The sequence below is a fragment of the Stegostoma tigrinum genome, chromosome 1 (genome assembly GCF_030684315.1).
Source record: "Stegostoma tigrinum isolate sSteTig4 chromosome 1, sSteTig4.hap1, whole genome shotgun sequence".
Taxonomy (NCBI): Eukaryota; Metazoa; Chordata; class Chondrichthyes; order Orectolobiformes; family Stegostomatidae; genus Stegostoma; species Stegostoma tigrinum.
In genome coordinates, this window is record NC_081354.1 from 99,380,737 (window position 1) to 99,403,872 (window position 23,136).

The window sequence follows — 23,136 nt, forward strand, 5'->3', positions numbered from 1 at the left end:
AAAATTTTGACTTTTAGATGAGTATACATGGTATTCCACTTTAGGGAAGGAAGAAAAAGTGTTCACTAACTTCTAGGGGAGGTGTGCCCCAATATTCAAATAGCATCTTCCAAAATTAATAGTCCCTTTCCATTTCATCACTTTAAAAACATCTTTAAAACCAGCCTGTCTACTCAGGCCTGCATGCCCAATTATTTATTGACATATGGTGGATGGTTTATGCTGGTTTTGACATCTGCCCATACTGTGGGAGTAGGATGGGCACTGGGTTAGAAGGTGGTGGTCTGAACGCCCAATTTATTTTCCATACACCGCTGACTGAAAATACAAAAAGAGTGGGCTTGTGTAATATCCAGTCTGTTGGGAGGGACCTGCACAGCATTGTGCCTAGACAGTTCAAAGGCATGACCATAAATTGCGGTGCAATGGATTTTAGAAAAGTACAAGAAGCCAGAACTGAAAGAGCTTTGGGGCCTGGAGGAACTTGACAGCGAGCATGAGAATTCTAAAATCAAGATCTCACTGTTTTGGATCCAACAGAATCAGTTGACACAAGTGAGAGAGAACAAAACAGAAATTGCTAGCAGGGCTCACTGGGTCCGGCAGCCTCTGTGGTGAAAAACGGTCCAAGTTTCAGACCCAGGTGTATTGACTGTTTTTCTCTGTTAGATTTCTAAAGCAATTTTTGTTTTATGTTTTAGATTTCCAGCATCCACAGGTTTTTTGTTTTACAACAAGTGATAGGGAATTGTCTGAGTTAGGATATGGACAGCAAAATGGCACTATCACACTATTTCCCCAGAACTGCTCTGACAGTGCTGGTTCATATTTGGAATCCTGCATTCATTTCTGTCAATTCACAAAAAAAAACAACATTCAAAAGATATATTTTCCAATCAAAAGGATACCACCTTCATGAAGTAGTGTTGGACAACCTTGTTGATGTTTGCTTTACAAAAGAACTTACTTTACTTTGAGCATGATGGTGCTTGTGAATAGTATGGGGAAATCTGAACACCATTGGGCGCATGAGTTTTGAGAACAGTGAGGAACTGAGAATGGAGAATAATAGAGTATAACAATAATACAGTAGGGAGCTTGTTTATAAAAACATTTTTAAAATGATGAAATGGAAGGGGAACATGAACTTTGGAAGGCAGTTACTGAACGCTAGGGGTAGTCCTCCCTCAAAAGGTAGTAATTCCTTTGCCCCTTCCCTTATGTAGCATAACTCTCTCCTGCCCAATAATGGAGTACTGAGACTTACACATCTACATTATTCAAGAGTCATGATGAAAACTTAAAACACTGCTAGGCAGCAGGAAAACACATGGCTGCATGTGTAGTGCAAAGTCCATGGAGCTCTCCCCATGTAAGGGCCCAGCAGACATACACACCAACACAAAGCAGGAGAATGACCCAAGTAAACTCTGCCATTTTATACAAACATGGCTGAACTGAACATAAACCCAAATCCACATTCCCACCTACTCCAACAACCACTGAACAGGAGTTTTTACTTACCTGTCTTAAAAACCCAATTCTGCAAACTTTTCAGGAACACTTTCAAAGACTCACAACAATCTGACAGAAAAATAATTCACTTAATCTCCATGTTACATGGTTAACTCTGATTTTTAAAATAGTTACACCTCATTCTAGATTCTCATTGACAGAAATGCCCTCTTCACATCTACTTTGAAACATTTATGAGCCTGGGGAGTCTGGACAACCTCTTCAGTTGCTGCTTACCCTTCTGAATACCAGCAGACACAAACCTAGCCAGTTCAATCCTTCATATGCTGGTAACAGGCTGAATGGAAGACAGTGCATGCTTTTCCTAGGACAAAGCAGTAATGGTCGAGGCGTGGGAATGGTTGATACAAATGAATAAGTTCAGATATTGTGTTGGGTGAGGGACAGCAATGAAAGTTTGCAAGTATGATTGCAACTAATGTAGGGGAAGAAAACTTCCCTTTAAAGATCAAAGAAAAATGTTAGGTTGGGAGCAATCTAAGATGGTATTTGTGGTAATGAACATAAGAAAATGGTCAGGGATTGCCTTGTCGGTGATCCAGAGGTTGCAGGTTGAGAGGTCACAAGGTATGGCAACATGAAAGGATAGCCATGAGGACAGGAAGATGTGCCAGAAGTAGTTTTGGAAGAACAGAATGCTGGTGACTTCAGTGTACATGTTAAAATAAGAAATTGCCAAAATGTTCATCTCCAACAAGGCACGCACAGTGCAGACTGAGAGGATAGCCATTCTGGAGGGAAGTCAGAGATTATCAATTACTCCTGTTCCACTGACTGAATCCAAGGCAATGGTGGGTCAGATGAGCAGGTCAGGAAAGAGGTTGCAAGGTGTAGCCCCTCAAGAATGAAGACGTCAGCTGGGACTGCTAGTCCTAAAGACACGGCTTCATGGGCTCAGAACTTTGAAAATAGCACAAATGGTAGGTGTGGACATATTGAGGAGGAGTTTAAACTTGTCCCAGGGATAACTGCAGGGGAGAATCAGAGCACAGACATTCAGATAACAGTTGATGGGGGTGGGCGGGGGCAAATACATTTCAGATGGGTGAAATAAAAAGGCGTCTGGCCAAATGGCTCGAAGGTGAGAAAACATAATGAGGTGAATATAAAGTATTAATAATAGAAAAAAAAAAGTGATGACCAGGGGAATGCCCAAAATGCATGTGTGAGTGGACATACAGTCATGAATTAAGCAGAGCAGAGAGTAGATCAGGTGGGCCAGTCATAAAAGGGGAACAAGTCAGCCCAGCCTTGGCAGTAGATTTTAACTTGGGCCATTCTGGTGTAAATAAAGCTCTAGCAGTGTCAAAAAGTTGTGCAGCCTCTAAACTGGTGATCTGACTGCCAGCATTTCAGGCCTGCCAAAATTTACCCAGCCATGTAGTCAACAGGATCATAAAAGTTCGGCTTTCAATTAATTTTGTGTGATCTGAAGGAGTAGAAATGCCCATCCTATGTTCTCCAGAAATATTCTATGCTGTTGTCACCATGGTGCAGCCCCTGTGAATGTAATCATCACCCCAATGTAGAGACAGTAAGAGCTGCTGATGTTGGAGTCAGAGCTATAGTGTGGAGAAGGGTCTCGACCCGAAACATCAGCTTTCTGGCTCCTCTGATGCTGCCTTGGCCTGCTGTGCTCCTCCAGCTCCACACTTATCAACCCAATATAGCTGTCTTGCTGCTGGTATTTTGAATCTTGTGAGCTACAGTGGAATAAGCATGTGGGTCAGGCATATGGCCACATTCCTTTAAAACTTCTCTTGAATTTGGCCTCTTTGCTCTCAGGACCCAACTCTGCAAATAAGCACCAGGAAATTAAAACTTCCCTAAGGAGAAGTTTGAAATGGAGGCATGACATGAAATGCTCAAATGTGAATTATTTTTACTTCCAGCTTGGTTGCTCCTATTAGGTTTGGGAGATTTAAATTTTTGTGATTATGTCAGCCACACGAGTTCTCTCCATTCAGTTATAATTCGTTATCACCCATTTCCAATCCCAGCAGTCTGGGTCAATCTGCAATTCCAGAGATAGCTTGTTGTTGTTAACATGAAGATGTAAAATAGCAGCACAGTTAGAGGAAATCCTATCGTGGAAAGGATGCATAAATATCTTGTAAGGCTTGAGGAGGACATATTTGAGAACTCCAAATAAAGCACACATATGTAATAGAGGTCAACTGCAATATTAATTGCATTCATTAGATTCCTGTTTCCAAATGCAAAGTGATCTCAAAATGGAACAGGAGGAAAAATTAAGTGAAATTAAGATAGTGAAAATGAATGAGGAAACAAAAGGAATTGGAACGGTTAAAAAATATTTAAGGAAAAATTACACAAGGAGGAGATATGCAGTTAACCGAATGCCACATCTCTCATTTAAAATTTTAACATTTAGAGCATAGAACATAGAACATAGAACAGTACAGCACAGAACAGGCCCTTCAGCCCACAATGTTGTGCCGACCATTGATCCTCATGTATGCACCCTCAAATTTCTGTGACCATATACATGTCCAGCAGTCTCTTAAATGACCCCAATGACCTTGCTTCCACAACTGCTGCTGGCAACGCATTCCATGCTCTCACAACTCTCTGCGTAAAGAACCTGCCTCTGACATCCCCTCTATACTTTCCACCAACCAGCTTAAAACTATGACCCCTCGTGCTAGCCATTTCTGCCCTGGGAAATAGTCTCTGGCTATCAACTCTATTTCAGCTCTGAATTTGAATGTTTCTACAGGGGAAAAAAAAAGTTGGCTGCAAAGATGGAGAATTAAATGTTGAGAGGCATTGGGTTGAATTTTCTCACAGGCGTCAGGATCATGATGTCAGTGAGACTCACAGGGCAACTTTACTACAAGTAGCCTATGTGTCCACCGTTCAAAGAGGCAGGCTCCCGAAGCTGCCAGGTCAGAGTCAGCAGCTCGGCAATGTCACTGGGAGAGGGTGGGCACTGCCCAGGGAGACCTGGGACTTTGGAACTCCATCAAGTATGTAAAAAGCAATTGAAAAATTTACGGATCAAGGATTGGGTCACAGAGGTTACCATCCCTGTCCTCCCTTTGGGCTGTGGAACCGCTACCAAAGGTGGCTCAGCAGGACACGTCCATTATGTTTGTGGACTCTCCATGGTTTTTTTTGGCGGGGGGGCGGGGGAGTGTCACTTCTCTGTCAACAAACTATGTTGGGGAACTGTCCCAACATAACTCCGATATTTTACTGGTCTCCCATTCTCCACACCACCACCTGAGGCAATAACCTTAACCCTAAATCCTAGTTATATTGCTGTTTGGAAATCAGAAACCTTCCAAATTCTGCCATGCTCACTTTGTAACTGGCACTATAGGCATAGCAAAACACTTAAACTGGTGAACAAAATTTCATTAATATTTGCGTGTCACATCTGGGGACGGTTAAGAAATGCTAGCCAGACAGCGACGCCTACAACCCACAAATGAATAAAACAAAAGCGAGACCACTTGGGGTAAAGCCAGAAAATACACAAGAAACCAAACTAAGAAAATGCAACAAATGCAAAACGTCACATTTCTACCTTAGATTTATGACATTATCCCTGAGATGGAATGATATAATACAAATGGAAGTTCCGAACTGGTTTCATCGTAAAGTTTCTTTTCTTCTGGTTTTTGTACTGTCTTTAAACCTAAGATTTATCCTGTTAAATCCAGTTTCATAATCTGGAGATAGGCTCCTAAATCTCAAGATTATACTTTAACCTACAGGGTCTGTAACTGGACCACAAAATTAGTAATAGACATATCAGAAGTCAATTTGCAGGTAGCAGTTTTCCAGAATCTGAAACCAAACAGCTTGGTACTTAATGTCCACAAGGGCTCTCCCGGTTGCCTGTCATTTTCATGGAGGCCCCAGTAAAATAACATATGCTAAAAAGCGACTTTGAACAGCGTTTAAGATATTTTCATTGAAGAGTTCCTTGCTGAATTTGGCAGGATACCAAGAGAACTCCAGCAAAAATTCAGGACGCACCCCCCCCCCCCCCACCCCCGCCCCGGCCCCCCAGTATAAAAGCTACTGCCAGGCATATAATTTTGCATTTCAGGGAAATCACAGTTGTTACAGTGCAGGAGTCTATTCGTATCTTCATGCTTGCACCAGCTCTCCAAATGAATAACTCAGTAAGTGCCACTCTCCTGACTTCTCTCTGGAACTCTGCACATTCTTCCCTTTGAAATCACCATCTAATTCTCTTTTGAATGCCTCAATTTAATATACGTTAGATCCCTTCAGAAATATGTGGTAAACATTATGCAATTTTGATTTTATGGTAGTAATTAACTTGATTATATTGAACTGTCCACAGTTGGCGTTACATATAGCTATCTTCATTACACTTGATGGCAATGGAAACTCATGTCCAACTTTATTTACTTTTCAGTATATGCTCAATGAAATTTAAGCACAAAAATGCCACCAGTAAATAGTTTATAATGATTTGTATTATTTTAAAAAAATGCTGGTGGAAAATGGCTCTTCATACAAAACTGGCAGGGCCCTCACATTGAATTGATCACCACTGAGAGTTTCTGCCAAATACACTGATTTGCAGTGTCTAGATGAAGACATTAAAAAAGTAAAAATTAAGTAATTTTCAGGCTAATCGGCATCTTGTCAAAGCCGTTAAAACAATTAACTTTTTGGATTATTATTTTTTAAGAGAAGACTCTACTTCATAAAGATGAGAAAACATATGAACTTATTTCAACTGTTTTTAGAAGCTTACAAATGCCTCAGTAAAGTAAATTATAATCTTTTATTTGTAAATGATCTTCCTGACTCATCTTCAAAACTGTAACAGAACAATGGCTCTGCAGAACTGTTAAATGTAGAAATGTTGGTTCAGCAACTGACCTTCACAGCCGCGTGAAGCCCTGAATATACTTTGGTTGCATTCATCCCCTCTCTTTATAACTGAAAGCTTATTAACACAAGAGCTTAAAAATGACCAGGTGAAACTAAGTCACTACCTTTGGTGTAAAGACTTTACTGACTTAAGCATCCCTTGTTTGCAAGTAAAATAAATCAACTCCTATTCCCAACCTTTTCTGTTTGTTTGAGTATCAACCAATGTTGGATACATTATGGCAGTGGTGTATCACATACAATGCAGTTGTACAATTCATAGCATTTTACAAATTTTCAGTAAGTGGGTATAAGACAGTCTTATGTGGAACATGTTGCTTCCTGCAGTCACAGGAATGAGAGAAGAAAAGAACTGTTCAAGGATAAAGTGTAGTATGTAAGATCAGATAGCAAATCACCAACAAACCTAAATATATCAAGTGATGACATATTGGTGGGCTAGGAAGAATTATGCAAAACCTTCACTCAGGAAATGAGATAAATTGGAAACAGAATTTATATTTTCATGGACTATGGGAGATTAGGTTTAATAGTCGGGTGCTTCTTTTGCAAGGAACTAAAAAGTACACAGAGCTTCGTTACAAATATGGACAGAAAAAAGCTCCTCTCTACTCTGCTGAAACTCAATGGCCTGACATTTCCATTTGGTTGCATTGGTTTTTCCCCTAATTCCTCAAAATTTGCCAAACCAGTGGCAAAACTCAATGAAATTTATACAAAAATGTCACGGGTAAATAGTTTTCACAATGATTTGTTCTATTTTAAAAGAACTAGTGGAAAATGGCTCTGTATACAAAACTGGAAATCCTCTCAAACTGAAATGATCACCATTGTGAGTTTCTGCTAATTGCACCGATTTGCAAGTCTCTGGATGAAGACTTTAAAAACTAACTTTTTTTAAGGATAATAGACATTTCGTCAAACTTTTCAAAACTTTTTTTTTGGATTACTAACAAATTCACTATAGTACAGCAAATGATACTAATACAACAAACAGTGGCACAATTTTTGAAAAGGTTTATTTTCTCAGTGCCAAAACAAGAGAGGCACTGGAGTTTGTAGGAGATGTGATTCCCTTGAACCACAGTCCAAACAGGTCCTTGATTCTCAAAATCAGAAAAAAGAAAACTGTAAAATTATATTTCAAACTCAGGTTTAAGGAAACATCTTGGACACCACAGCTGTGTACTTTACTGCCTTCACCTGTGAGACAAGATAATGGCAGGTTGCTAGGAGAAAAGCAGCCAATCATGTCCTAACCCACATGTAAAAAAAATGGGCAGCAGCTCTCCTGACAAGGGGGTAGGTGTGAAATTTGCTTGATGTAATCGCCTCCTCCGCAGTGAGAAAAGACCACTTTACCACAACTGAGTAAACCAATTCCTCGAATTTGCGAGGCTCTTAGAATTGAAGCATTGACTGGCAGAGGGATCAAAGTCACAATTTGAAAACAATGGAAAAATATAAAGTAAATAAAAAGTCAGTTTGATTATTTAATCTCACTAAGGATTACAGGTGACGACGAATATCGCAGAGTTTGCAATTTTCTGAACCCGGGCTAATATAGTTAATTATTAGCATCTTGTTTCCATTTGCACTTTTAATAAATGTGGTATTTATTGTGAATTTACTGGGTCTGATCTTCAATGGAGTCACGTTCGCTGTCTGGTCCCCTCTTCCTGGTTTACAACAATCACCATTGTGTTATCTCATTTCTATTTGCCACAGTACATTTTTAAGAACTGTTTGACCAGTTCTGCCAATACACAAACGACAAAAGGCATTAGCTAATGTAATGTGAAGCAAAACACAAAATGTTCTGCATTACGATAAAAATGAGCTGATAGTAGTCAGGGTGCTCTTTATGTCCCCAAGACAAAAACAGCAAAAGATTGTCGTGCTGTTAACACTTGTTTGCGGGGGGCGGGGGGGAGCAAAGGCGGGCAATAAGCAACGTAGGCAGCTGGGTGCGAATGGATTAGGTTTGTCCAGAATGCTTCGCGGTAACATTAACAGCTGAGCTACTTTGAAGTTCAAAGGTTGAGAAGTGCTGTTTGGGTCAGGTACTAACGAGCTGCTGGGGTCTGTGGAAAACTTACACCGTTGTAAATTTACACGTCCAAGGAAAGGAAGGAAGGAAGGAAGGAAGCAAGCAAAAGAGAGAGAAAAATGAAAGAACTGATTTAAGTTCATAGGAGCCTGGAAACCACACTCACCGAGCATTTCACAGCAGCAGGCTTAGAACTGACACACTCACCAAATGTATCAACCAGAAGTAAACTGTTAATAGCTCAAGAGCAATACTTTCAAGAGAATTTATCAAACTTGTCAGCCGGACATTCAACAAGTTACGTGAATACTTACGTTGGGAGAAACGTCAACTAATCAGTTGTACTCACAATATTGAAGATTACGGTTAGTTTAATTCTACACAGCTATTTTCAGCAACCTCCTTTGTTTTTATATTGCTGCTTCAGTTTTTACTGAATCTAGTTCGCAAGTTTTCGAACAGATATATAAAAATAGAGGTAGACATGGGCGGTAAAATCTCTACCTTCAGCAAGGTGTATTCTCCTCTCTCAGTCCAGTACGGCAATGGAATGCCCTTCAGACTCATGGCTGATTGCTTCTAGTTAATGTTTCACTAGACACAAAACAACTCTCCTGTCCCACCCTTAGAGCAAACAGCTCCACCGAGTACAAGGTGCACAAAGACAGACAAGAGGGAAAAGGGGGGAGAAAATAAAACGAGCACACAGTGTCAGTGACTGCTTACCACAGCGCCATTTCAGAAAGAATAGTGAAGAATCTGTGGAAAATTAAAATTCAGAAACCAAACTAAAAATATCACTGAACATTTTAATGAATATTGAATTAGATTTTCTCAAATCCTGGTCTGCTGTGCAAACTTTTAAAAAAGCAAAATTGAAGAACTAATTTATACAATTAGTCAACATAAGGCATGACAATTTAGCTTCCATAGGTAATTCTCAGTTGGAAGAGTGCAACATGTGCCAAGTTCTACATAAACTGAGTATTTACTTTTTTTCATGATGTCTTATCAATTTCGCACATAAGCACTCGGAAGAAAGAAACAGTGAAGACAGTAAAACATTCTTCACATTAAATCTTTACTTCAGAAATTAATTGCTGTTTGCACATTAACCAGACCAAGTGATTTCTGTGATTGTATAGTAGATACAGATATCCCACAACATAGGAAAGAATTTTGCCAGGGAGCAAACAAAACTACAATAGGTCCAGGTGAGACACTGGAGTGAAAATGGGGAAAAACTACAGTGACGTTACTTGGAGTTGCTTTACAGTTACCTAAATGGTTTACTGACCCAATAATTGTTGATGGTTGAACATTTGAAGCACCGTACATCACAAAGTCAAGACTAAATTCTATTGCAGAAAACTATTTCAAAAAACATTGAAGAGTGATTTTTCACTAGAGGACTGAGACTTAATCTAGCCACAGTGCTTGGGGTCTTTGTTCAACACATTTCACACAATGATTCTAATCTTTGACAGTCATATTGGACTGTAAAATTTGTTATATGAATTTTTGATGAATTCAGAGCAACTTTCTTCAAATATCCTACAGCATTGTGCAACATAATGAAATGACCATTTTACAAGCGTGAAACAGAATGCTTGAATTAGTGACATTCAACAGTGATGGCAATAAAAAATGTTACTTAAAAACATTATAAATGGAAAGCTCATACCTGTGCTGGCCAGACTGTTAATGCATTAAGAAATCTGTGCAAGCTGCTTCACTCTCCTCAAGTCTATACACAAATCTTAATCAGCAGCACTAGGAATTAAGGTACTATACTGCTAATCTGTTTAACTAGTGTAGAAAGGGGAGGCACTTATGTATTTAGCCTTTGGTTGTCAATCACTGATCATTGCCATAAAAAGATAACTGATTACTGAAATGTGAAAAAAGGCCACAAATACAGGTTTATCACAATACTAAAAGAAAGAAAACAACAAGCAAAAACTTCAAATAGTGTGTAAAATTTGAATTACTTTTTTCTGCTGTCTTGTTTTTACTGAGAGAAACACGGGCTCAGTATTCAGATCCAAATGGCTAGTTAAGTGGAACAGCCCAGGAGAAGGAAAGAGGTAGAAATAATAAATGAGATCAGAAGTCCACTCTCAGTTTGTCCTCACATGTATGTAAGTAAATGTATGTAAATGATTAGAGTTATGAAGCCAGGCCCCAAGTTGAAGTTGTCTAATCTAGCACCGATTGATGCATTGAGTATCAACTACGAGGAAAGATTAACGGTTAAATGCAATATAATCTCGAAGGTAGACGGTCAACAGAGGATGAAGCCTCATACATACATGAAGTACTCAATTTATAAATAAGGCAAATTTAGAATATACCAAGATACTGGCCGTGGGCTCTGAAGAAGGGTTAGTGGATATGAAAAGTTAACTGTTTTCTCACCACAGATGCTGACAGACCTGCTGAGTTTTTCCAGCAATTTCTGTTTTTGTTTCTGATGTCCAATGTCCAGCACCTGCAGTTCTTTTGTTTTAAGACGGACGAAGATACAGGTTAAACCAATAGATAGAGTAAGTCCCCATCACCTTATTCTCAAGAAGGCTAGGGAGGGAATATATGCAGGTATGGACCTTTGCAAACTGTCACAAAGCGATCAGCAAGCACTGGTAATGCTCTTTGGCACAGGAATCAAACAAATGTAGATACATAGAATCTTCATAGCACAGAAACAGGCCATTTGCTTGTCCAGTCCATGTTCTGCAAGAGCAGTTAATTACCCCAGACCAGGCCTGTCCCTATAGACCTGCTATCCTTTCCTCCTCAGTACGTGATCCATTTCCCTTTTGGAAGTCACATTTTAATCTGCCTGATTGGTTTTTAAAGACTGTACATTTCAGATCATAACTGCTCAATGCGTTAAACATTTTTCCACATTTTGACTGATTCTTTTGCCAATCACTTTAAATCTACATCCTCTAGTGGTGGTGTTGGTTAGCTCAGTTGGCTGGATAGCTGAGTTGTGATGTAGAGTTACACCAACATCAATTTCCACACCGTGAAGGATTCTCCTTCTCAACTTATCCCCTCCCCTGAGGCATGGTGGCCCTCTGGTTAAACCACTATTAGTCATCTCTGTCTAATAATAAAGCAGCCCTTAGTCCAGCAGGACTATGGCAACTTTACCTCTATGCGCTTGTTTCTTCATGATTTTTGAATTCCTGTTATCAAATCTCCTCTTTCTCTTCTCCAAGGAGAACAATCCTGGCTTGTCCAATCTAACCATGTAACAGAAGTCTTTTATTCCTGAAATCCTTGTGATGCTTTTCTGCATCTTCTCTAAAGCCTTCATTTTCTTCACAATGTCTGATGTGCAAAATCAAACTGAAATTAAATGTAAGTGGAACAAAACTACTTCAGAGCAGTTTTCTATAAAGGTTCATCATGATTTCTTTAATGTTGTACTCAATTTATTGTCCTTATTTGTACAGCCCAGAATCACATATGGCACGACATTACTGTCATTTGGCCAACTTTATAGTTATGCCCTTCTTACACTATGATCTTCAATGGCAAGTCTATTATGTTGCAGTTTATCAAACATCTTTTAGAAGTTCTTTTACATTAATTGCATAGTTCATCAACCACATCTGCTATTTCATCAAAAAAGTTAGTTTAATATTATTTGTTTTCAGAAAATCCTTAACGGCTTTCCAAGTACTTAGATGAGGGGGAATTTCTCCAGCCAGAGGGTGGTCAATCTGTGGACCTCATTGCTGCAGAGGGCTGTAGAGGCTACATCATTGAATGTATTTAAGACAGAGATGGATAGGGTCATGACTGGTAAGGGATCAAGGTGTAAGGGAAGAAGGCAGGAGAACGGGGTTGAGAAGCATATCAGTCATGATCGAATGGCAGAACATACTCAGTGGTCAACTGGCTTAACTCTGCTTTAATATCCTATGGTCTTATGATTGTACTGTTAATTTTGACCAGGGTTATCCTTTCTCAAAGCTTTCCCACCACTGGAGTTAAACTGATGAGTCTGTACCTACTGGGTTTTCCCTTACATTTTTTAACCACAGGAGTGTACATTTGCAATTCTCCAGTTTTCTCAATTTGGTCATATCCGCTGTCCTCATTTTTAAAGAGGATTCTAAGGTCATAGACCGTATCTTACTTTCTCCTTTCTTCCTTCAGAATTCCTTTTGGTTCTTTTGATAAAAACAACATAAAGTTAGTCTTGCTAGCCCCTCATCCATGATTACTGGATCTTAGCCCATCCAGTATATCAACTATCTTTCATTATAACTTTGGCAGCATTTACTCCTTGGTAAAGACTGATGCGACATATTCATTTACTACCTCAGCGATAATTTGTATTAATAGAGCAAATTTAATGTGAAAATTTCCCTTTCAAATAGATAAATATTTTGGTGGCAGAGGTTCTGGTGAACACAATCCTAGTGTAACTGCCTGCAATCATATCCAAAGCTGTTTTTAAATTAGAAATAATGTTTTGAATGATCTGCCAAGCAAAGGTAATAGAGAGGACATTTGGGGTTTCAAAATGCAGGTTGCTGTCAAAAAAATTAGAGTCCCATTAACATAATGTTTTCACCACCACTGGCTATCTCAAAGTGTTTTACAGCCAATTAAGTACTATTTGAAGTGTGGTCACTATTGTAATGTAAGACATGCCACAACTAATTTGCACTCAGCAAATTTCCACAAACAGCAATTTGCCATTAAGATCATCATTTGCTTTTTTTTGTCATGTTGATTGAGGGGCAAATGTGGGCCCGAAGACTGGGGAAAACACTCCTTCTCTTGCACAGAACATTTGTATTCACTTAAGCACATGGATTTGACATCAGTTTAATATCTTATCTGAAAGATGGCAGCTCTAACATTGTAATGCTCCCTCAGTAGTACACTGGGGTGTCAGCTTGATTTTTGTGGAGCTTGAATGCAGAACCTTGTAATTCAGAAGCAAGAATATTATTAAACATTACTAAGAGTATTACTAACCATGCCATTGTTGGCTCCCAACAAGAGAATTAGGATTGGAGGTGTATGATGGATGAGCTCCTTTAGATTGAGTCTCAATGTACCCAATTCTTATGTTTCCATAAGTTGTGTGAAATAGAATTACTGAGTTAAGGTTTAAGTCGATATTGAAGGTTGATTTAGCTCGGTTGGCTGGATGGTTGGTTTGCAAAGCAGTATGATGCTTACAGTATGGATTCAATTCTCTTCATTAGCTGAGGTTACCACGAAGGATTCTCCTTTTCAACTTCTTACCTCGCCTGAGGTCTGGTGGCCCTCAGGTTAAATCATTACTAGTTGTCTCTCTCTAATGAGAGAGCAGCCCTATGGTCTGCTAGGGCTATGATGACACCATGTAAGTCTATATGTTTCAAGTCATGTGGGAGGCATGGTATTTTGTTCGTCCCAGTGCATATTCTAAAATTACTGGTATGTAGTGTGTCATTTTCTGTTTATGATAACGGCATCACACTTCGTGTTATTTCATGCCTTGTGTCATGTCATGTAGATTTATAGTTGTATTCCTCAAACAAATCCAATTTACACACTAACTCAAATGCCTAACATTCCACAACTAATGGGCTTCTACAATGGAAGTCAGTAAGTCATGATTAGATCACATCTAATTGGTTAAAGGGTCATCTAAAATTTGCCCTGAATATGTAAATAAGGTCAGAGGTCTGATTTCTAGCAATCCTTGAACTTTCATTTTTGGTGTCTGCTACCTCTACAAGGCAAAAAAATAAATCAGTGTTTCCAGGCTGCTAATATTGGTCCTATCACATTTCCGTCACTCTTGATTTCCATATTCACATGCACCCGAGACAATAACTGGCTAGTTCTTTCCACAAATGCAACCTTGTGTAAAACACTTAGCTTTTACAGTATTTTATTTTATATTTATAAGATAGTCGTTTCTTTTCAATCATTAAAATATGGATGGTACTGTGATGATGTGTTGCCAGAGTTTGTAAATTTTATAAATCTGAAATCATTTTTAAAGGGGCTTCATGCCAAAAAAAAATCATTTGTAGCCAATCACTATCAATCTCAGTGTGAGCCTAGAGGTCCAATCTGACCCATGCCTTCATATGGTGGTCAGTCACTAGAATGAAGTTCATTCTTTAGAATACAGTATTGATGCCCAGGAGCTAAAATAACAAGGGCTTCAAGCCAGTGACACCATGATCATTCCAGCCTCCACAAGTTACACAAATGCCTGAAATTCATAACTTAACTCGCATCTTCTAGCCAGTTTATGACAGGCAATTTGCTGCAGTTACCAATTATAGCTGAAAGTCTACTAAAGGAGTAATGGGATTTCAAACTTAGTTAAAAGTGCTACCAGGGTAATATGTTTGCTCTTATGACAAGCATAAGCTTGTAACTAATTTGGTCATGTTTATGTTTTTGGCTTAATTGGATTGAACAAGTGTTGTGGCTGACATTCAGATGACTTAATTGAAACATATAAAATAATCAGAGGGTTAGCTAGGGTGGATAGGGACAGCCTTTTTCCTAGAATGGTGACGGCGAGCACGAGGGGGCATAGCTTTAAATTGAGGGGTGAAAGATATAGGACAGATGTCAGAGGTAGTTTCTTTACTCAGAGAGTAGTAAGGGAATGGAACGCTTTGCCTGCAATGGCAGTAGATTCGCCAACTTTAGGTACATTTAAGTCATCATTGGATAAGCATATGGATGTACATGGAATAGTGTAGGTTAGATGGGCTTCAGATTGGTATGGCAGGTCGGCACAACATCGAGGGCCAAAGGGCCTGTACTGTGCTGTAATGTTCTATGTAAGAGCTCACAGGAAGGATTTGTCCAATATTCACAGGCTGAGGTGTAACCGGGTGCATTGTATAGGTGCACTACACTTCCCAATCACAAGACTTCCTCAGAGCGCTAAAATCCACTCCTTCACTGTTAGCACAGGAATCCTTTCTCAGTGAATCTCTGGGACTATTTGATAAGATGAATTCAGAATCTGTTTCACTGTACCCAATAAACAGATATATTCAGCCAGCTTGTGTGGAAGGAGAAATAAAGGTAGCAGGCAGAACTGAATGACTAACCCATACACACACATTTGGGGATATGGGGGCTGCGGGAGGGTGGTTTTCCTGCCTGGAGGCCAGTTGTACATTCAAATAAGGGCCATCTGAAGGTCTTATCCCACTGATAATGGATGGGTAACTTGTACCTAGGAAGGACTCCAAGCAGCAAACCCTGTGAAGACTGATTGCAGCTTACTGACAGGACCCCTAGTTCTCAAGCAGTCTGCTTGATCAAAGGATCAGGTATTGGTGGAGGTGGGGGTGGGGGTGGGGGGGGGGTGGAAGGGGTGGAATGTGGTCTGTGCAAAGCCATCCTTGTTCTTAATTAACTGATTCACTCCCTGCTAGTGACCTCCCTCCAATCATGCCACCCCCAGCTCACCACACCCACCACTCTACATATATGCATTGGCAATCCCTTTTGAAGACCTTATTGCAATACCTGCCTCCAGTGGTCACCATTTCTTAGAGGTTCTGCTGAGAGCTGCAAGCTCTCATGGGTGGAATTACTGCTCTGTTAAGGGATTAATTTGAAGGGTGGGTTGTCACTGCCCAGGTAACCTTCAGAATGCCTTGGAATATTATCAAGACTCTCAGAGTATTACACTGATTTTCCAGCAATGTCTCAACATCTTTGCCAACATTAAATCCCACCAATGTTTCAGGTTGACATTCTTTGGTTCAGATCATTGTTATCAAATGTTTACAGCCTTTTCTTGTTTTTATTTCAGATTTCCAGTATCTATGGTCTTATATTATGGCAGATGTGGTGTTGTCAAGATTATTTAAGAAAGAAACGGGTCACAAATGCCAGATACGATCGGTCATCTAATGGAGAAACCTCTTCTCCATACTTCCATGCTATTTGATCTCCTAAGGCAGATAATTTGCAAGAGGTCAAATTACAATAAAGAAAAACCTGTCAAAATTCTCCCTTGCTCATAAATGTTTATCATTGAGATGCTTCTGGATCCCTTTCCATTGTAACGAAGGTTTTGGTTCTTTATTGCATTACAATTTTAATGCCATCAGCCAGTCTCTGGTCATGTCTGGATGTGAACATGGATGGTGTTGGTCAACTATTGAACCGGCATCAGAGGCAGGATTGATCTCTTCTCACCCAATATCAAGGTATATGTAGTTAGAGAATGGCTCTAGCTAATGGTCAGGAGATGAAATCCTGAACAATTCTTCCTTTCCCAACCAGGATTCCTGAGGCAATGTGAGGTACCCTGTTAATGTCTTTCCCCATCTGTATGGCTCAAATAATCACTGACTTCAACAGCTGAGTCTTCATCAACGGCAAAGCTCCTTTCTAAAACAGCTCATCAACATTAGATTTTTGTTTTCGCTGTGTGATTGATGGAAGCATTTACTGCCCCATCAGAAACAGATCTGCTCCTTTTGGCAGTAGTTTGTACTTGAGTCTTCTAGTACAGTTATTATAGCTTCCACATAAGTAGAGCCGTAGGAATATAATAAAGATGATGTATCACGTCAGACTCTGAATTGTAGGCCATGGTTAATGTGGGATTATAGGGAGAGGGTGGGTCTAAGTAGGATTCTTGGTGTGGACTCAATGGGCTGAATGACATCAATTTGCACAAAAGGAATTTCTAAGATATTTGTAATTTGTCATTTTAAGTCAACAAAACCCTAAGCAAGGCAATTTTCTTTGAAAGTGATGCCAGTTGCTGAATGTCAACACGAGAAACTATTTATTTCAAATATATCACTGCTGGGAATTTCCGCCTCTTCTTTGTTACTGATTTCATATCAGCTGCTCTGAGACATGGGTGGGTGACCCTTCCATGTCCAATTTGTTGTGTGCTAAAATAGCAGGGTGGAACAGTCATCTCCCAACTGCCACAACACTTGATGAACTGGTTTAAAACGTCCCAAATATCTCTGATCAGAGCTGTGACATCGGTGTCGAGAGACTTAAATTTCACCAAAAAAAAAGCAAATTTCCCTGGCTAGAAAGTGCTTCGATGAGGCAGGCTTCCTTTAATTACAGAAGAAGGAAATCCATTGCTGGGGAGGCCAAAAGAATATGTGGGAAGATGTAATGCAGAAACGGAAAGTTGTTAGTGCGGAGAAACTGGGAGAAAGGGTTAATGCCATCACCAGCACTAGGATATCAGCTTCACTGACAGGCACCGCTCTGACCTCGCAGTCAGGGTCAGAGGTTGCTGGTTCAACTGAATTTAGGTTTAAACAATTGCATTCGATTCTGGCCTCCCTGCTATAGGAACAATGTTATTAAACTCTAAAGGGTGCAGAATAGATTTACAAGGATGTTGCTGGGATTGGAGGATTTGAGCTGTAAGTGGAGGATCTGAACTATAGGAAGAGGCTGGACAAACTGGAACTATTTTCCTTGGAGTTTGAGGGTGACCTTATAGAGGTTTATAAAATCATGGGGGGCATGGATCGGGTGAACAGCGAAGGTCTTTTTCCCTCGGGTAGGGGAGTCCAAAACTAGATGGCATAGGTTTAAGGTGAGAGGGGAAAGGTTTAAAAGGGACCTAAGGGGCAACTTTTTCACGCTGAGGGTGGTGAATGTATGGAATGAGCTGCCAGAGGAAGTGGTGGAGACTGGTACAATTAAAACATTTAAAAGGCATCTGAATGGGTACATGAATAGGAGGGGTTTAGAGGGATCTGGGCCAAATGGCTGGCAAATGGGACTAGATTAATCTAGGAAATCTTGTTGGCATAGGTGAATTGAACCAAAGGGTCGGTTTCCATACTGAACAACCCTATGGCTCTGGGTTAATCTGATGCACTATTTAGATGGCTAAATAAGGCATTTTTTTTCCATAAGACCTGGGCCCGAAACATCAGCCTTCCTGCTCCTTTGATGCTGCTTGGCCTGCTGTGTTCTTCCAGCACTACACCTTGTTATCTCAGCTTCTCCAGCATCTGCAGTTTCTACTACCTCTGCATTTATATCATGCTTTTTCAATGGAACAACATTGCAAAGTATTTTATTGCCACTGAAGTACAGATAAAATAAGAAAACCCAACACTGATCTACTATACAGTAAGACTCCATTAATAACAATACCATAATGATAAAAAATCTGCTCTTGTGATGTTGATTGAAAGGCAAACATTGGCCAGGTATAACTCCCCTGCTCTTTCCAGAAACTATGTCATGGGATCATTAACATGCATCTAAGAGGGCAAACAGCGGTGCTAAAAATAAGCAGGTGCAGTGAGCAAATTCAATCCCAAAAGTCCCTAAAATGCCCAGGGAAATTTAATCATGGGGCAAACAATCACAGAAAAGTTGACCGCATAAATAGTACAGAATTGGTGAGAGCTGCTTCTCCAATCACAGGCTGGCTCTCTTTCATGTTTGTTTCTGATAGATTTATCAGATATTGGGGCTACTAGGGCCTGGAGGACAACCAAGGATGTTAAAGTCAACAAGACTGGATACTGTCCTTAACTTTCCTGGTTAGACATGCTCAGTTTATCACCTATCTGGAATTCTTCTTTCTCATTGGGATCTATCATGCTGAGAGACTCTCATGACCTAATTTCTTAAATATCTGACATTGTTGCTGCTGAATCCCTGTTCAAGTCCCCTCCGGACAACACAGCCATCATCCATGTGTAAATACCCTTCTTAAAATTTACCACAATGCCTTCTGGCCCAAGTTACTCACTCTCAAATTGAATGCTAAATTCTTCCATGTTATGGTCAGTGTTCATCAGGTAACCTTATATTCTGAGATTATTTATTAATTTCGCTTCATTACACATTACCAGATCGAAAACATAGCCTGATCCCTGGCAATCCACAACATGTTGTTCTAGGAAACTGTCCTGAATACATAATTCTACAAAATCTTTCTTTCAGGGGTGTGCTGAGGACAGGAGCTTGTGGATGGTAATGCAGAGGTTGCACCAGGGAACCAAGGCAGGAGAGCATCTGTTGGATGTTCCATCTGTCAGGGTGAGAAAAGTGGAGGAGGGAAAATGATGTTGCAAGGAAAGATATGGGAAAGAAAGCACCTTGTCAGATGGTGTGGGGAAAGGAAAAGCTCCAAGAGGGCAGGGAGTAGGCAAAGCTACAAATGTTAATGGAGACGGAGATTGCAAAGGGAAGAGAATCCCCTTATAGCCTGTCAACAAAAGAATACTGAGCAGTTAACTAGGAACAATGAAAAGTTGAAGTTAGTGGAGTAATTAATTCCTTGCAAATGGAGGTGGATTCCCATGCTTCAGGTTGCATATGTTCAGGTGCTACTCTAAGAGGAAGAAGTGTAGCGGATGCTCTTAAAATGAACATGGTTGTAATTGTTAAGTCTCTAAGTTCTGAGGAAGGATCACTGGGCCCGAAACGTTAACTCTGTTTTTTCCTTCACAGATGCTGCCAGACCTGCTGAGCTTTTCTAGCAACTCTGTTTTTGTTCCTGATGTACAGCACCCGCAGTTCTTTCAGTTTTTATGTTTAGGGTGATTTTTTTGTGTATAGAAGTGTGTGCCATTATTTTGAAAACTCTTTTGTTGATAACTTATGCCTATTGTTTTGTGTCAATTTAAATACTGTGGTATGGAAGAAACGAACTTTCCTTGTCTGTTATGGCTTTATTTACAATGGGCTGGTGAGGAGCAGTATCCTCAAGGATATTCACATAGCCTGGTCTAATTCTGCTTTCATCCAAATAGGTAAGGTTTTGTTGCTATCACCTAATAAGCGAGTTGGTTAGAATGGAAACAAACCCCAGAAAACCAGAATGTAGACTCCAAAATATCAAAACCTGAAGAAAATCTCAAAGAGACCCTTCAAAAAAATAACTAATTTGTGCCCTGGCAAACAGGATCCAGGTTTAATGTTATTTGAAAGACAGTACATCCAATAGTAAAGTACAACATTGGAAAATTGGTCTTGAAGCTTGTGCTTAGTCTTAGAGAGTGGCTTGAAATCTGACAGAGAAGAGAGATGGCTACTCACTGGGCTACAACAGACAATAGCAGAGTAAGGATGTCTGGTGTACTAGCTAACATTTTTCCCCACAACCAACAGATTTAATATTCAATGCTCCACGTACTGTTTATGGTATCTCAGTATCTCATCATTCAAAACTGGCTAACGCAGAAGTCTAACAACCAGATCATTCACTTTTGCTATGACTGGAAAACATAGGGAGGTATGATTCCCACTGCCACTTGGCATAGTAGTTAACCGCTGCCATTGACCACAGGTATGAGCCTTCAGTTGGTGGTGAGGCTGGAGAAGCTTTGGTTGGTTTCTTTAGTGTACAGAAGACTAACAGGAGATTTCAAATATCTGGCAAAGGCACAATAATAGGCTGAATGACCTGCTCCTAACTGGTTACTACTGTGCTGTTTTAATGTTGTGTTTTCTCTCCATGGGTAATATTTGCCAGACTGATTGTTTCTAACATCTTCTATTGTTGTTTGAAGATTTGTAGCATCTGCAATGTTTTGACTTTGTTTCAATCAAATGATCAGTTGTAAGCCAAAAAGGTACTGTGTTTCTGGAAAATAAAGATGATTGGGTGCGGTTTGGCAATATCTCCAAATCTGTGAGGAAATTATTCATAAGCATAATCTTGATATAAGAGCGACTCTATTAATCACATGTAGATGATCTAAAGACATCACTTTTTCTGTTAGTCATTCGTTCACAAAACGATCACGTAGAAACCAAGAACAATGACAACAGTTTACAATCTTTAGGTGTTGTTTGATACTCAACAATGTACCTATACAATGTCTCTTAATGTTTTAACCGATCATGTAAGCAGATTTGTGGAATGCTACTGTAGGCAAAGAGGAACAAATTAAATAACAATAACAGTGGCTTCTTTCGAAACAATTTGATTCTGGAATCGGAAATGCAGCTCATTTCCATATAAGGACCTAAAAGCCATTTTAATCTATTGTCATTAACCCTCGAAAATTTGTCCAACCCAAATTTCAGTCTGGAACGCTTGTGGGTGTCTCTGACGCAGGCCTCCAGGAGCCTGTTCAATGCCTGTGAAATGGATGCACTGAGGTCTAATTTCTAACCTAGTGACAATGGAGAGGCATGCCTAATGTGATTGTCATCTGTCAAATAGAACCCTATCAAGGAATTAAGCATCTCCTGGACAGGAGAAGAGGGAACAGAAAAATTGCTCAAAGACAATTTGTTAGGGGAAAAATAAAACCTCCAGTTTTTGAGAAACTTTCATTTCAGAGTGAAGTCTCATTTGTGTCTGTACTGAGTATTTTAAATCCAGTGTTGCTCCAGTATTCCAGATGATATCTTAAAAAAGTTCAGCAGGTCAAGTGCAGTTTTGGTCTCTTTTTCTGAGGAAGGACACTCTTGCTCCAGAGGAAGTGCAGAGAAGGTTTACCAGGCTAATATAGGGGATGGTGGGTCTGATGTACGAGGAGAAATTGAGTATGTTAGGACTGTTTTCACTGGAGTTCAGATGAATGAGGGGACATCTCAGACACTTAAAATTCTAACAGGATTGGACAGGGTAGATGCAGGGAGGATGTTCCCAATGGTGGGTGTGTCTAGAACCAGGGGCCACACAGTCTGAGGATTTGGGGCAGATCATTTAGGACGGAAATGAGGAGACATGTCTACTCAAAAAATGGTGACTCTGTGGAATTCAATACCACAGGAAATAGTTGATGCCAAAGCATTGAATATATTTCAGAAGCGACTGGACATAGCACTTGGTGTGAATGGGATAAGTTCAGTTTTCATGCATGCTGGATTAATTTTCCAATCCACAAAATACATGTGCAGAAAATTCAACTGACTCTTGTGCAAAATTTTTCCTCTTTTGGAAGAAACTTCATCCTATTGATAATTTTGGCGGAAATGTCATCTCAACAGGATCTAATTTTAGTTTCATATAAATTTTTTGGTCAAGTGATTAACATGGGGAATATCATCTTCCCCCATTTCTTCTGATTTGATTTCATTCATTTTTTATTTAACATCCTTGCACATCTAAGGAACAGTCAGGCTACTAGCCTGTGAATTTGTAGCATTTCTAAAAATCCTATAATATACATAAATAACATACATGGCTTTCAAGTCATAACGCTCAATCCCTTCACAGATTGTATTATTTATGACAGTCACCAGTGAGGAAACACAATGTCATTGTAAGTAGTTGGTAAATTCAACTATCGCAGTAAGTGCAAACTTTCAGACCAGCTTTCTTGTCTGTTAACTTTCTTACTGATCTGCCTCTTGCCTTATTTTACTCAGCCTTAGCCAGTCTCCTACTAGTTCTGATTCCCTCTCTATCAACCCACAACTGATATTGGTCTGTTGGTCAGTTCTGCTGTTCAACCAATTTGGGAAACAATTCCGCAATATTAACCAATAAATCCAGCAGCGATTTTGCTGCTTATATTGTAGGGGCATTTCCACAGTTGTACTGTTTCAAAAGAATACATTTTCACAAGCAGCATTAATTTAAGGATATTATTTGTGGCTATGTAACTATGTAATTGTTTTTCTAAATTGTTTGATTGAAAGTAAAGGGATGACAATTATGCAGATGATCTTCTCCAATA

The 23,136-nt window shown here is 39.7% G+C and overlaps 1 protein-coding gene across 8 annotated transcripts in view; it reads right to left on the minus strand.

Annotated features, from left to right (window-relative positions):
* The window catches only part of rbm47 (RNA binding motif protein 47), a 221,212-nt gene that overhangs the window by 83,830 nt on the left and 114,246 nt on the right, over nt 1–23,136 (minus strand). Inside the window, exon 1 of one of the 8 annotated variants that reach the window (XM_048532564.2) lies at nt 10,173–10,284. The exons of 5 other annotated variants lie outside the window; for them this stretch is intronic. The gene's annotated coding sequence lies outside the window, so the exon portion shown is untranslated. Of the gene's footprint in view, nt 1–8,802; nt 8,972–8,992; nt 9,057–10,172; nt 10,285–23,136 lie in introns of those variants that run through there. 2 more of the 8 variants (XM_048532550.2, XM_048532596.2) reach the window with 2 other exon arrangements.